The sequence below is a fragment of the Lycorma delicatula genome, chromosome 5 (genome assembly GCF_047948215.1).
Source record: "Lycorma delicatula isolate Av1 chromosome 5, ASM4794821v1, whole genome shotgun sequence".
Classification (NCBI taxonomy): Eukaryota; Metazoa; Arthropoda; class Insecta; order Hemiptera; family Fulgoridae; genus Lycorma; species Lycorma delicatula.
Genome location: NC_134459.1, coordinates 81,959,748 through 81,973,110, shown reverse-complemented (window position 1 = coordinate 81,973,110; position 13,363 = coordinate 81,959,748). Strand labels below are relative to the sequence as shown.

Here is a 13,363-nt window from a genome sequence, read left to right as displayed (position 1 = left end):
TCTCATGGAACCAACCTTCTTTTCAAAAATCAGACCAAAGCTTGTTTCAAAATGGGCCAAGTTCAACGTTTTTGGTCAACCGATTTTCGACGTTTGAGAGACAAAAACTGTTTAGAAATAATAATTTTACGTAAATTAATAAGTTACTTTCATCTTATTGAAGCTCAGTTTTCTGCGATCGCTCTACAGGAAAAATTAAAAGCTGCGAAAACTTACCAATCCCTTGATTTAATTATGATTAGAATTTAATGCCCAATATATAAAAATATTTGAGCCATATTTGAAGAATTTATGTTGAGCCAGTCCGGACGTGTTAATCAAAGTACAGGCCGACACAAGTACATACAACTTCCTGAAATTTCTAATTTTTTACTAAAGAGTTATCTAAACGGTGAGGTTTGGAAATATCCACTAATCCAAAATTTTTCCTGATCGTTATATTTTACCCTTATAGCTGTGCTGCACTAACCCACCGGGTTGGTCTAGTGGTGAACGCGTCTTCCCAAATCAGCTGATTAGGAAGTCGAGAGTTACAGCGTTCAAGTCCTAGTAAAGCCAGTTATTTTTACACGGATTTGAATACTAGATCGTGGATACCGGTGTTCTTTGGTGGTTGGGTTTCAATTAACCACACATCTCAGGAATGGTCGAACTGAGAATGTACAAGACTACACTTCATTTACACATACATATCATCCTCATTCATCCTCTGAAGAATTATCTAAACGGCAGTTACCGGAGGCTAAACAGGAAAAGAAAAGCTGTGCTGCACTAGCTGGGAAAGTAAAACTACGAATAAATATTAATCTAGTGGTCAATAGCACATTAAAATAGATACACATATATACTTATACGCGCTCGTACAAGTATACACACAAATAAAAACTTGCTTAAACTCTCTCTCTCCCTCACTCTCTCTCTCTCTCTTTCTCTCTCTCTCTCTCTTACTATATATATATATATATATATATATATATACACATACATACATACACACGCCTGAATGATACTATTCAATTTAACACGTGTAAATACGTACATACGTAATTAATATCAAGAATAGATATTTTGAGTAGAATTCCAGGAGTAATAAAGTCCTAGTAATGATTCTAGTCCAATAATGTACGTCCCAAGCGAATACTAAGTTTTGTGCGTGCGTGCGCGTTTATGTTTATGTGTGCGCTTGAGCGAGCGTACTTGTAGATTAGATACATCGTGTTGTTGATAGGGCTTTTTGGTTAGGGATGGTGTAGAGACAAACTACGTTCCTAACCGTTATCGAAATGCACTAATGTATTCATTCCCACACCCGTTAATACATTATCATAATACCATTTGTCCTATAACTGATAACAAATGAATGTTCCATAACTATTCTCTCATATATGTATAGCATAATTGTACGCAGACCGTGTAAACACATATACATAGGTTTACATAAATGCTCGTATATAAGAACCCGTGTGCATTCATTTATATATAAGGTTCATCGTCTACACAGTAATATTATCTCTTCACAACCTAATATTGTACTGTATTTCTATTCGATTTTACAAAATAAAATCGTTTTAATTGTAAACGTTTCATTTAAATTACATTGTGGTAGCGTACTTACAAAATAATTTATATTGATCTTTTTATTTAATATAAATTACTGCTTTAATTATATTACTGCTATATATTACTACTATATTACTGCTTTATATTACTGCAAATTACTGCTTTAATTATACTACTTCTATATTACTACTATATTACTGCTTTATTATATTTTAATCATAATTTAAATTGTCTCTATATACATTTTTATATGCAACGAAGTGTTACACATAGATTCTATCCGATTTTACAAAATAAAATCGTTTTAATTGTAAACGTTTCATTTAAATTTCATTGTGGTAGCATACTTACAAAATAATTTATTTTGATCTTTTTATTTAATACAAATTACTGCTTTAATTTAATTCTTTCTATTATTGGAAAATAAAATGTATAGATTCCTTTTAGCGTACTGACTGTTATGGGACAATTGTAAGGTGGCTTTATTATATTTTAATAATAATTTAAATTGTCTCTATATACATTTTTATACGCAACGAAGTGTTACACATAGATTGTTAAAAGTGTTGATCTGGAATTTTTTTGATCTAAAGAAAAAATATATTGATGCCCAAAAATCTGTCATCGATTGTAATCTTTAATATATCAAACTGGACATTGCACTTTAAAGTAAGCTGAACAGAAACTATGAAACTAAAACGTATGCTGAGCAGAAATTACTAATATTTTACTCAGCTTTATTATACGTAGAAATTTTGAAAAAAATTGATTTCTGTTAATTTTAGGATAACTAAATAAACAAGCAACAGGTTTTTCTTTTACGAAGAGTGAACAAAATATAATCTTTATCTAGCATGAAGATATAATGTTAAAAAAAGTTATAAAAATTAAAACAAAATATTTTATTCAATATAAAATTTTTATTAAAAAGACAGTTTATGATGAATATTTAAGAAAAGAAAATAATATATGTATACTTTCAAGGACATTCGTGAATCATTGCTATCAATATGTAGATATTTGAATGTACTTCAGTTTGAAGTCTTGTTCTGCGTTTTTTTTTTTTTTACCTCTCTTGTAATCTATCACTGTTTATATATTAGTAATTTTAGTTTTAATAGATTAGAACATTAGATTATTACATAATGTGTAATAATGGTTTAATACTATTATGGTGGTAATAGTATTATTGATAAATGTGTAAAATGTAATGGTACTTTTTTCCGTGTAAAATGTAATTTTTCTTAAAATTCTTTTATAATACACACTATTTCACAACAGGGAGTTTTTTCATAGTTCGGCATCTGCTCTTTTTCTAGTCTCAGGATGACTGTCCCTAATAGACAATGCCTTTAATTGAACAACAACGCCTTTACTTGAACGAGCTGTTCTGAATTGTCACATAACACCTGAACGATTATCCATTCGCCCAATTGATTGATTGCGTACATGTGACTTTATTTATTTGTTGATCGCTGATTATAATGTGTGGTTGACACGTTAGACTAGAATTTCTTTTAAGGTATATTTAGTAAATACAAGTTATCAAAGGAGTTACCTATAACTAGATTTATTGTAATTAAAGGAAGATGTATTTCTTTATCTGGTGCTGTATTTCAAATAAGGGATTGATTATTTCCTGGATAATGTAAGTTATTATTTATTATATCATTAGTTTGGCTTCCGGAATAGCATGTTTGAAGGTTTGTCTGCAGCTTTGGCTTCTTTACCCCACTCGCGCGCGGCTCACCAGGCATAGCTGCGCACCAACACTTGTTACTATAGCAACCGTCACGTGACCCTCCTGTCGATGCCTTTTTGATTAGTTCGTTCCCGAAAACGTTCTTATGAGAAATATGAAAAAAATTTACTTGCCTTCTAGCTTACTTTCTTACTTACGTCAATATCTTTTTGATCCTCATACATTCTTTTGTCAACTAAATTGACGTATATCTTAATGAAGAAAGAAAACTTTTCATTAATTTAATTAAAGCGATTCTTCCAAGGAATTGTATTTATTTTATTTTTTATATTTTTATAAAAATATATAAATTATAATTCCGCTTATCAATAATGTAATTAATTAATTATGTTCCAGTGCTTTCGGAAGTTATTTTTCCATCTTCAGGAACATCTGATAAACTAGTATATAATTATTCATTTGATGTATCTTAAAATAAAAACAAAATAAATTTCCATAAAAATAACAATCGATCGTTATGTTATAAAATAAGTCATACGTTTGTACGTCTAGTCGATAAAAGCGTCTCAATTGTTCAACAACAATTGAGACCAATTGAACAATTGAGACGCTTTTATCGACTAGACGTACAATTTTATGACTTATTTTATAACATGACGATTGATTGTTATATTTATGGAAATTTATTTTGTTTTTATTTTAATATACATTAAATTAATATGTGAAGTGAATAATTATATACAGGTTTATCAGATGTTCCTAAAGATGGAAAAATAACTTCCGAAAGCGCTAGAATATAATAATTAATTACATTGGTTGTTATACGAAATATAAGTTTTATATTTTTATATTACATATACACCAACGGACCATGATAAATACTATTATTTTAATATATATTTATGTTGAATGAAATATTTTTAACCAATATAAATTACCCGGCTTGGAAAACCAATTTGAAAAGTCATTCATTTTAACAATTGTAATTGTTTTTTTATGTTTTGTAGTCCGTAAAACTTTCTCATCATGAATTTAATGTATTGATCGTTAGATATACTTATTATTTTTATATTTAAGGATATTCTTATTAAGCCTTAAATATCTAAGTTAGGTACATTTCAGAAATCTCTTTTTAAAGAAGAAAAATAACTTTTTACCTTGTTGTATAGGTTACTCTTATCTGTTTTTGTAGCTACTACCACATAACACTAGTAGGTAAGCTTATATGAGAAACAAGTTTTTTCAGAAATTGACTTGACATTTTCTAAAGAATAATAAACATTCCATGTTAGACTTTCTTTGAAAAATCAGGAGTACAGTAGTAGTTTCTTACTTCTTTTTTCATTAGTAGCTAAAGTACTATAACTGCAAATCAGTATGTCGACTGAGTCGAACTGTAGATCAATTTTAACGGATACATGACACACTTTCAATTTGATTAACACAGGAACTGGGTGTATATTGAAATCCTTTTCTGTATGAGAAAGCAGTTTTCTGATCAGTGATTCTTGTTCTTCAGTTACAAAGAATACTGTTATAACAAAGATAATTATTTATGATAAAGATTTTGAGAAAGTAAACTAAAAAAAAACTATTTAAAGTAGTTGCTATCTTGAAAAGTCAAATTTTCATTTCATATCTCAGTTAAGTGGGAGTAAATAAGAACTCTAACTTATTTGTAAAAAATACTAATTATTTGAAAATTACGTCTAATTAAAAAATGTTTCTTCTTGATTACCACTACACGATTTCTGGGTGCAAAAATTTTCAAAACATTTAAATGTAAACAGTTTTTTCTTTACAAAGAACCTTCTTTGTCTTTTGTGCATAGGGTCTCTTCTTAACGTATGGCTTTATCATTTTGACTACTGATGTTACAATAACCACCCTAGATATTACTCTGAAGCTTTCGTCACATTTCTGTGTATTCATTACGTAGCATTGTATCGAAATTATAAAAAAGTATACAAAATGTTCGATGTTCTAGTTGAGAATTTAACACGAAATTGACAAAATTTTTAAAAATCTAAAAATTGTAGACTGATTTCTGAATTATTATTTTTTCATATTGCCCTTTATATACAAATTGAGTTACTTTTTACATTATCGCCCATGTTATATTGGTCTTGTTATAAGTATTTGTATGTCTTCACGTATAAATATTCGTTAAAAGTATGGTTAATTTGTTAATGAAAAAAGTTATTAAAATGTTTTTTTTTTTAATTATTAAAATAATGGACTTTTTAACATTAATTTTTTTATGAAATCCTGTGTTAATTTAATTTCTTTGATTTACGGATTTTTGAATTTACTTTATTTTTGTTTTCCTTTTTTGGGGGAATCAGAAAATAGCCACATTAACTTTCCAGCTTTTATATGCTAACTTATATTCTCCAACTTATTTATGGCATTATACACAAACCTCTGGGAATAGTTTATTGGAATTAGTTTAATATTTATGGATTCATTTTCTAATTAAATTATAATGATGGGTCTTTCTGTTTTCTCAGCCTGTAAAAACTTCCTTAAAAAAAAAAGTGGTTTCCACTAAATTTATAGGATGTGCCTATTTAGTCATGCTATTGTAATAGTTTTTCACTTTTTTAAACAATTACTTAATATTAACATTAGGACAATAATTTTCTTTCCTTTTTATATTTCCTTATACCGTTTTTTGTCGTTCCCCTTTAATTATTAATTATACGAGTACTTTGTAAACGATTTAAAGTATTTACCATATAGATAATTGAGGTTACATGATTAAAAAGCTGTAAATTAAAAAAAACCGGCAATGAATAGCATAACTTTCCCGGTTACGTAAACAATAACAAAAATTTGTAATATTAGTATTACAATTTCGAAAAATATGTTTTCGAAATTTTGAAAATGTGGAAGCTCATGCATCAGGAGGCTTTTTTAATGATTAAAATATTGACTAAAATATTGATTTTATATAATTTAAAATCGTAATTTAAAAACGTTTTCGAATTTTTTATTTATTTTGGGAACTATCATCCACAAGGAGAAGCGTTCGGGAAAAATTTTTTTTTTTAGAATATAATCGTAATCGTTGATAATAAATTTTAAAGATTTTGTTAAAATTTAAAAAACATTCAGATACAACCATAATTCTAATTAAACAAAATTTGTGATTTTCTACGAAGGGTTGAAAGTTTTTGGCAAATTTGAAAATTTCCAAGAAATATTAAAGAGTAAGGGCTATAAAAGAATTAATATTTTTACATTTTAAATGCCATGGGTAACTTGTGAGATGAATTTAAATTTAAACATTTTTTTTTTAAATTAAAATAAAATGTTTTTTGTTACCATAGACCATTAGAGTGGGGTGGGTCAAAAAGTTTTATAATGGTTTGAAGACTTATTAGTGCAGAAAATATAGACGTAAAAAACTTCATTAACTTCTTTTCTGAAGTAAGATATAGCTAAAAAAAGAAAAATTTATTACATTATTTCCCTCAAAGGTAGTATCTGTGTATCAAGTTTGATGAAAAACAGCCAACGGGGTATAGAATTATAGGACCAAGTACAACCCAACATACATACACACAAACGTCGACAGACAAAAGTAATTTTTTTGGAAGCATTGGAATAAAATTTTCTTTTAGCAGGTTATCTGTAATTGATTTAATTATATATATATTTTTTAATTATATATATTATTATTTTTTAATTCAATATATATATTTTATTTTTAAAATTTTTCCTTTTTAAAAATATGTACAAATTTAGAGACCATTTGTTTAAACATTTTTTTGACCGATCTATATACTTGTACTTTCCCGTTAGCTGCATACATCGCTGTAGCCAAGAAAGTAAACCCAGATTAATTTTATGTACAAAAAATTATAGAAATACAAAATTGTACGAATAATCAAAATACAAACATATATTTTAAATTGATTTAGCCAGTTACAAGCGGTTATTTAAAAATGTCAGCGGACAAAAAAAGAACTAGTACTTATTTAAAATATTTTATAATAGTCAGAGGTATTTTTATTTTTTATTATTTTTTTAAATTTTTACTCCTTTTATTAATACTATTGGATAGAAGTATAACAATCCTATATATAGCCTAGAATAGCCTAGAAAAAATAATTAGATGTGTGTTATCACAACACAAATATTTTTAAATTAATTAAATAAATATACATTTCAATTAAGTTTCCAGTTTTGTTTCAGAGAAAAAGAAATAGACAGCCAGTTGGATATTAGATCGCCGTCAAATGATATTTCAAACTCAAAAAAATTATTTGGATGATTAATACAATTAATAAGTAAGTATATACAAGAAAAAAAAATAAAAGCAATAATCTTATCTAAATTAACTGGAATAATAAAATAGATGCTCTATTAATTCATTTGATAATATGTATTTTTTGAAACATTACATTGAATAATTAAATATTACAGGCTAATTTGTTAAATTAAATGTAATAGCTATTGAAAAATAAATATTTTAAAGTTATATTTATTTTTTTTTATGTAAAAGTTCATAGCATAATATTCAGCTAATAAAAGGTAAAATTTTTGCTCATTCTTACTTCTTCATACGAAGTAAAGGAAGTATTATGCTCGAGAAAAATGTCGGTTTTTAGGTTTCAACGGAAATAACCATTTTGACCATCCCTGAATTCATTTTGACTAGTTCGGCGTGACGTCAATACGTACTCACGCATGTACCTATGTATCTCGCATAACTCAAAAACAATTAGCCGTAGGATGTTGAAATTTTGGATTTAGGAGTGTTGTTGTAACCTCCCCTTTTGATTACAATCGACTGAACCAAAAGTGTCCAAAAAAGTCCTAAATCCAAAAAAAATTTGGATTTTGGACTTTTTCTTCACTGCAGTAATCAGTCCTCACTGAAAGATTTTCAGCGATATAAGTGGTACTTATTTTCATTGGTTCCAGAATTTTAGACAAATAAAAGTTTAATTAATGAAATATTTGGGTCTTACCAGGGGAAGGCACATCGGTTCGAATCCGACTTCATGTCCTTTTTTTTAACTTTCTTTTTTTCAATTTAGATAAATTGATTTATTAATAATTATTAATCTCTGATTGTAAAAAAAGTTTTACAATAAATAATAATTCAGTAATACAATAAAAAAACTGAAAAAATATCAGAAGTTATTAATGAAATAAAATTTTACGTACTTTTAAAAATGTGTATATGTAATTTAATAGGCGTACAAGGAAGTCATGTGGGGTCAACATCAATTTTTTTAATTTTATTATTATGAGTGTAATAGGTTTAAAAAGTAGATGATTAAATATTTTAAGCTATTTTTATTCGTTTCAGTTTTGCCCAATTCTGTTTAGTTATGCATTTTTCCTAGAAACAAATTTTTATATTTCAATTTTTATCTGCTTTAATTTAATAGAGAACTGCTACACGATATTTGTTTTTAAATTAGATTTTTTAATTAATTCTCTTGTTGTCAATTAAAACTATTAAATCATTATTTAAACATGTAACTATAAATATTTCGGAGCAAAATGGAAGATTAATTAAATTTTTTTCCCATATATTTAAAATTTAATTTTACAAATTCTGAAGCAGGAATAAAAAAAAAATTTAAAAAAAACCAGGAATTCTAATTTAAAGAAATTAGAATTCCTGCTTCTTTCTGACACTGAAACTTCTAAAGCTTCTAGATTATTATCGACCATGTTTTCACTGTTATAAAACGCTGCACTCCAAAAATTATTTTTTTTTTACAATATCTTTATTGCAAACTTTTTTTTTTTACAATATTTTTTAACTATTGTTTTAAATAGATCTATATTTCATACTAGTTAATTGGTTTTTTAAATGAAAAGAAATCCTTATTTGTACCAGTTTGCTTTTCATATCTTTCTAACTTCGTCAATCCGTTGTTTTTCTACCTAAATTACAGAATACATCATCTTGCATTACTTTTTCCTAATATATATTTAATCTGTTTTCTAAGTAATCATTAATAACCATTTTGACCATCCCTGAATCCATTTTGACTAGTTCGGCGTGACGTCAATACGTACACACGTATGTACGTATATATATCTCGCATAACTCAAAAACAATTAGCCGTAGGATGTTGGAATTTTGGATTTAGGAGTGTTGTAATCTCCCCTTTTGATTATAATCGACTGGATCAAAAGTGCCAAAAAATGGACCAAAATAACACTGTGAGAAAATCTTTAACTCTTTTTTTCTGTTTGTATCTTATTCTTCGGAAAATTTTCTTTAATTCGTTAATAAATAAATTGTTTCTTCTATTTAAATAAATTGAAAACTAATGTGACATATTAGACCCTTCTGTTTCTTCGTTTTGAATTATAACTTACTTTTCTTTATCTTCTGTATAATTATAATTCATTCACTATATAACAATTCATTCACTGTATAACAATTCATTCACTATATTCTGATCCACATCCTTTAATAATTTAAGAGTTCTACTCCTCTCAAAATACCTTATCTATATATATAAATATCATGCAAGTAGCGAATGTATATATATATATATATATGTACAAGCCGGCCCGTCTAGTCAGAACCTGGACTCTCAGGCACTCTAACCACGCCAAATATTAATTTCAATTTTTATTTGTTCATGCTTTATCAAAAGGTCTTATTCCTATGGATTTTCAGTTTTAAATATTCGTGAATGAACACAACCAATTAATTGAAAGATTAAGTTTTGTTGAAATAAGTAATTTATGTATTATTCAGTTATAATGGTTACTTTGTAAATATATTTACACACGAGATGTTGTTCGTTGAAGAGAAATTAGCGACTTCAGTTCTACTTAAAAAAAAAGACGTGTGCTTTGTTTTGAGAAGATTAGCAGTCACAAACTGCAAGTTATAATATTAATTTGTAACTTCAGTTTAACACAATTCACTCTACTTTCTTCGTTTTGAATTATAACTTACTTTTCTTTATCTTCTGTATAATTATAATTCATTCACTATATAACAATTCATTCACTGTATAACAATTCATTCACTATATTCTGATCCACATCCTTTAATAATTTAAGAGTTCTACTCCTCTCAAAATACCTTATCTATATATATAAATATCATGCAAGTAGCGAATGTATATATATATGTACAAGCCGGCCCGTCTAGTCAGAACCTGGACTCTCAGGCACTCTAACCACGCCAAATATTAATTTCAATTTTTATTTGTTCATGCTTTATCAAAAGGTCTTATTCCTATGGATTTTCAGTTTTAAATATTCGTGAATGAACACAACCAATTAATTGAAAGATTAAGTTTTGTTGAAATAAGTAATTTATGTATTATTCAGTTATAATGGTTACTTTGTAAATATATTTACACACGAGATGTTGTTCGTTGAAGAGAAATTAGCGACTTCAGTTCTACTTAAAAAAAAAGACGTGTGCTTTGTTTTGAGAAGATTAGCAGTCACAAACTGCAAGTTATAATATTAATTTGTAACTTTAACACAAGTTTAACACAATTCACTCTACTGGAAGAGTGAATGACAATTACACAAACTGAAGGAATGGTAATATACAGTTCTACCAATGTAATTTTTTAAAAAGTTCCATACGTTTTGTTAGGAGATAAAGCTATATTATGACTAGCATGTGTGTGTAACGGTTTGTGCGTGCGCGCGCGCGCTCATATATAATTTTGTTTGGTATAACATGCAAAAATATTCATAAACAGATATATATATATATATATAATAATAATTTTTATTCAAACTGACGTTGGTAAAGACTAGTACAACAAATAAAATTGATATGATTTAGATCTATATAAATATTTGCGGATTAAAACAAGAGTGAGTAAATAAATTGATGAAATGTGAACGATTGTTTGAAAGAAGTGGAACCAGACGAGGAGTAACTGTTAATAAGACATTAAATACGACCCCTTTAAATTGACAAGCAAATCGTAATTGAAATGTTTGAATTGTGGCCGAGTGTAATAATTATTACTTCGAAAGAAGAATTTTATTTACCTGATAAAAATCAGACTATTTATTTATTACCGATGCTGTCGTTTAAAAATGAACAACAAATTGTTAAATGTAAACTTATTTAACAAACAAATAAACATGTAGAAAATGTTTCAATGTAACTGAAGGGTGCACCTGAAGTCTAGTAGACTATAATACGATAGTGTGTGTATGTGTGTACGGTATAAGTGTGGGGGGGAACTAAAAGTGGGGGGAAAAGGGGGGAGTCACAGCGGCTTATCTCGGAGCCCCGCACGCCTTCTTTGCCAAACATCAATATTTGTCGTCTCCAAATGGAGGGGAGATCTGTTTTCCTATTAAAAAAATATTTTCCAACATAACAATAGATGTTGTATGTGCTTAAACCCTACTCTTCTTGTGTTAATATACTTGTAACGACACCCATTTGCTCACAAACATTAGCTTTGTTATTATGTTCAACAGTAATAAATAAATAAATTTATAAATAGGCTAATCTTTTTGTGTGTGTATTTACGATTACTAGCCTATACTTTGTTTAATGTTTTTATTTACTTTATTTAATATTTATTTCTTGTTTATCCACATTAAATTGTGCATCAAATATCCTTCTAGTTTTTTATTTACTTTATCAATTTTTTTTATTCGGTACTCTCACAACTTTTATTAAAACACTTGATTGAAAAATCTGTTTTAACGTCATTATTTTCACATAAAGATGATTACAAAAATTTCTATATGTAAACAATATTAAGAAATACAATTTTATATGTTTTAAAAAATTTGTTTATTCGCTACTTTTAATTACATAAAGAAAAATTGATTCTTAAATTAAATAATTCTTTATATATTACGCAATGAAATTAACATCTTCCTTATAATTATACTTATTACTGATGTACTAATATTTTCCTGCTTACTAAACCTTATAAAAAATATTTATTAGTTTTTCGTCATTCTTATATAACAATGCAAATTCAATTCGATGAATTTCAGCGAATAGATTGCTAAGTACGTCCCAAATTACTTTGTAACATTAAACCTTCATATTAACAAAGTAACCAAGGATAACGTTCTGCGATATCTTCTCTTGTTTAACCATCTTCCAGTTGACCGAACACGTTACTAATTGGACTAAATTATTCAGTGTTTACTAATTTTACCATCGAGTGGGAACGATTAAATTGTTATGTTTTGGTCGACAATAGAACAGAATTAGTTTTTAATCACAAACGTTTTCTAAACATTTAATGTCCAGTCTGCAAACAAGTTATGAGCAACGTGGGAATACGTTTATAGTTTGAAACAGGTGACCCTGAGTAAAATAATTGGTGTATAAAGTGATATAAGGTATTAGCATGTTGTTTAATTTATTATTTGAAGTCGAAAATAAATTTAACAGTAAAATAAAAATCCGCGAAAAAAAAGAATAGCTTTTTGGTCGATTAATTGTAGGGAATCAAGATGGTAGATCGCTTGACTCCTGCCATAATTCTTGTATTCTGTCTGAATACAGGCAGTTTCAAACTAAGATTATTCGACTTCGGCTGGTAACTTCGACCCTCTGCTCGCCTACTTGTCATTGTTTATTTGCTACAACTCAGTTAAAATTGATAAAGTTAAAATATAAAACTTTACTATTATCTATACTTATGAATAGTAATATAGACAAACGTAATGTAGGTTAAAAAAAAAAAAAAAAAAAAAAAAAATGTAGTAAATTAGAAAAAAATAGTTTGTTCTTGATTATTCGTTCAGTTTTTAATACTTTTATTCTATAACAAAGTTTATCATTTGATAAATGTTGAAGATTAAAAATCGATCATTTAATATGGCGTGGGGGGAGGGGCTGTAATGTTCTTCTCATTTATTATTAGATTATATTGGTGTTTTTTATTATTATTATTATTTTTATTTGTATCGATATTTTGAAGTTTTAATATTTTAATTAGGAAACGATAAATTAAGAATAATGTAGATTGATGTGGGAAGCGTGACGGATGTGGAATCCTTCCAGCCTAGTTGCCACAATTTATTTTTCTGTAGCTTGTATACATCCGGGCCACCTTGAAAATAATACTGATGCATTTTTTAAAAATAGGACCTAGTCTTAATCTA

The 13,363-nt window shown here is 27.5% G+C and overlaps 1 long non-coding RNA gene across 1 annotated transcript in view; it reads left to right on the top strand.

The window, feature by feature from the left end:
• Window positions 1-7,677, top strand: part of LOC142324607 (uncharacterized) — a 29,900-nt gene extending 22,223 nt beyond the window's left edge. Inside the window, exon 3 of the long non-coding RNA XR_012756344.1 lies at window positions 7,463-7,677. This is a non-coding gene — a long non-coding RNA (uncharacterized LOC142324607). The remainder of the gene's footprint in view (window positions 1-7,462) is intronic.
• The last annotated feature ends 5,686 nt before the right edge of the window (window positions 7,678-13,363 follow it).